The sequence below is a fragment of the Belonocnema kinseyi genome, chromosome 3 (assembly GCF_010883055.1).
Source record: "Belonocnema kinseyi isolate 2016_QV_RU_SX_M_011 chromosome 3, B_treatae_v1, whole genome shotgun sequence".
Classification (NCBI taxonomy): domain Eukaryota; kingdom Metazoa; phylum Arthropoda; class Insecta; order Hymenoptera; family Cynipidae; genus Belonocnema; species Belonocnema kinseyi.
Genome location: NC_046659.1, coordinates 48,560,973 through 48,564,334, shown reverse-complemented (window position 1 = coordinate 48,564,334; position 3,362 = coordinate 48,560,973).

Sequence of the window (3,362 nt, the reverse complement as noted above, 5' to 3'; positions counted from 1 at the left end):
TTGCCTGAGAGGTGGACAAAATGTGTAGCCAGCGAGGGCGCATACTTTGAATAAAATATTTGTTATCATTCTCTTGAAATAAATGTGTTTTTTTTTTTAAAATACCAGTTTCATATGTATACATCTGGTACGTGCATCCATCAAGGCTGAACAATGTAGGTATAATAAAAATTCTAGCCACTCATCCGACGAATTCAAATCATACATCGCGTGCACATACGCACCGAGTGGGTGGGTGAGAGTGTGTGCGGGCCACATAAAGACGAACCTACGTCCAAGCTCCCAAATTTGTCGGGCAAGCTCGTGAGTGCTCTGTGAAACTTTTCCCAATCACTCATAATATTTTTGTACTTATTTACGGAAAATAAGTGATGAGCGGTTTTAGACTTGTCATATGGAGTTCGTCAATTCTTTCTCAAAATTCGCAGATTATTTACGAAATTACATCAATGTCCAATGAATTTTTCTCATATCCGAGACCTAGCTACTAGTTCGTGACTTTTTTACGCATAAATTTTTTCCGTGCAGCTCTGCGCACATACCTATCAATTCTTACATCGAACTGTTCAGGAGAACTTCTTTCTCAGCCTGAAGTAGAGTAAAAAACTATTTGCGATCGAGTATGTGCAAAGACAGCTTAACTTATCTTGCAGTTCTCTTCATTGAAGCTTCTTTTCTGCAAACAATAGGCTATGAAAATATTATCACGCAATTTGCAGAAAAAAGTGCGACGAGTATTGTTGTAATCGGTATATTACGAATTTATTGTTAACATTATTTTTACAAATGAATAAAATTATAAGTATATTTACAATGTTGTAGTTTTTTAACGTGCTTACGTAACCTTTTTTTTACTTAGTGCATTGCATCTCAGGGAAATTAGGATTGACAAAGGGTGGCCTTTCTATTAAGTAGCCTAGTGTGGAGTCAAAGTTAAATACGGCACTGCCCCCCCCCCCTCATAGCTCCTCTCACCCATCTCCGCTGCGCCGTGTCAAATCTCGGAAGAACAAACTCTGGGAACCCTATCTCCAGGATACACTGTATAATGATATTCTCAATTATGTTTTCTGAGAAAATTGTATGTCAAAATACATAAGCAAATGCAAATTTTAGGAGTTTAAAGCAAAACCAAATCAATTTTTCTTCTAATCTTTATGCAATTATATTAACAATGATGTATTCTAACTAAATTTTGCCATACATTAATATTTGTTTATTTTATAAAAAAAAATTATATTAAAAAATGCATATTTTTTGGGTTCTCAAGCAAAAACAAATCGTTTTTTCTTCTGACCTTGCTGAAATTATATTGCGAATGATTTTAATTTAAAACTAGCCCGCTAAAGTAAACTGCAAATAAAAACATTGACAGTGGAATTGTCATGAATTGTAAACGTTTAAATTAAAGTTCAGCACATTTCTCATTCGGATTTGTTTCATACAAATGCTAGAGCATTTACACGTACTTTATAATAACAAAATGTATATGAATATAACATTTAAAAGATTTTGACACTTTTAATCCACTTGTGTAGTTTTAAACTAATTTTTGAAACTGAAATTTTAACTATTCCATTTTTAGTTGAAAATTGAGCTTTTTTAGCCACAAATTCGACTACTTTCTTGGAAATTAATTTTTTTAATCTAACATTATGGATTTTAGTTGAAAAAGGTTGGGTTAAAAGTTGAACTATTTGGTTGAAGATTCGTTTTTTCAAATAAAAATTAATTTTTTACCTGAAAAGGAAAGTACGATTTGTTGACAAATTCATTGAAAACCTTAAAATTTATCGTTTTAGTATTAAACTGAACTATTTGTCTTTGTGAAAAATGTTGGATTTAGGCGGAAATTTCTTTTATAACTGAACATTTAAGCATTCACGTTAAAGAGCCATCGTTTTAGCTAAAAACTAGTCTCTTCATTTGAAATTTCAACTACTTTGGTTGAAAATTTAACTATATTAATGATAAAAACGATATTATAACTAAATTAATTTTTCCAAGTGAAAAGTTAACGACCCCATTTCTAGTTTGAAATTAATCTATTTTAGTTGAAAATTTAACTACATAATTGATTAAGAATTGAGTTTTCTGTTTGCAAATTAAAACTATTCTCTTGATGAATCGTGTTTTTGGTTAACATTAGAAGGGCCGGAAAAATCGCATACCTAGAAGGTCGGAGGTTCTAAATTGGACCCTAGCCACGTATTTTTAGCAACACGTATTTAGCAACACGTATTTTTTCTATATGTGAAAAAAACTTCAAGGGGGCGAAACAGCCCCTCAAAAATAGGGGTCTTAAGTGTCGAATGTAAATTTTTGTGTATAAAAACCAAATTGATTTCGATCAACTCTATTGGAAAAGGTTCCTCGTGATAAAAGATTAATAAGGAAACTTTCCCAAAAAAAATTAAGGGGTTAAACCCCTGAAAATTGCTCCATTCATAGAAAAAATTTTTTAAATAATTTGCACTTGAGACCAAAATAAACTTGTTTTTCCACCAAAAAAACGGTAAAAAAATTAATGGGCGTAGCTACCCCTAAACACTTTATTTTGTGTCTGATAATATCGATGAGTTCTACGAAAATTAGGCTATCTTTCCGCTACGCATAAAAATAAGGCGAAATTTAATTACATAAGTATTTAGGAGGAATAAATAAACTATTATAGAAAATGAAGTTAGTCTAATTCTTAATGGTAACGAAACGATAGCCATTATTCGTAGAAATTATCGATATATCGCCGGCGCTTATGAAAAGAACCTGTAAAATAAAGCTATGAAGAAAACTTTTTCAAAGGCGCCGTGAAAAATAAATTGTTCATTAGTTCGCTGTGAAGAAATACATTGTTTTAAAACACTGTGAAGAAGAACACATCTCAGTAAAAGGCTACGAAAAAATATATATTTCGGTAAATGCGGAGAAAATACCTTATTCCTTTAAGCGCCGTGAAAAGAGACCTTACTCATCAAAACACCGTGAAAAAAAACCTTATTCGTGATAAAGCCGTGAAAAAAGACCGTTTTCGTTAAAACTTTTAGTTAAACTATTTTATTCCAACAAAGAACTATAATGATCATTTTTCCGTGAAAAAAGTATTATTGGTGAACTATGCAAAGAACTATAAATAAATATCAAGTTGAAATCGTGTGTTTTCATTGCCAGCCGCTTATTGTCTGGGCTTAAGTGTTGTTTATACATGTATGTTTATTATAGAGCGCGTGGATCTACGGATAATCATATAAAAACATATTTCATAATAGTGTTATATTGAAAAAGGCTCAAATGAGTTTTTAAAAATATGTGATATCTCTAACGAGATATCACGTGCCTTTATTTCGTTGGTTACAGAGTAAAGT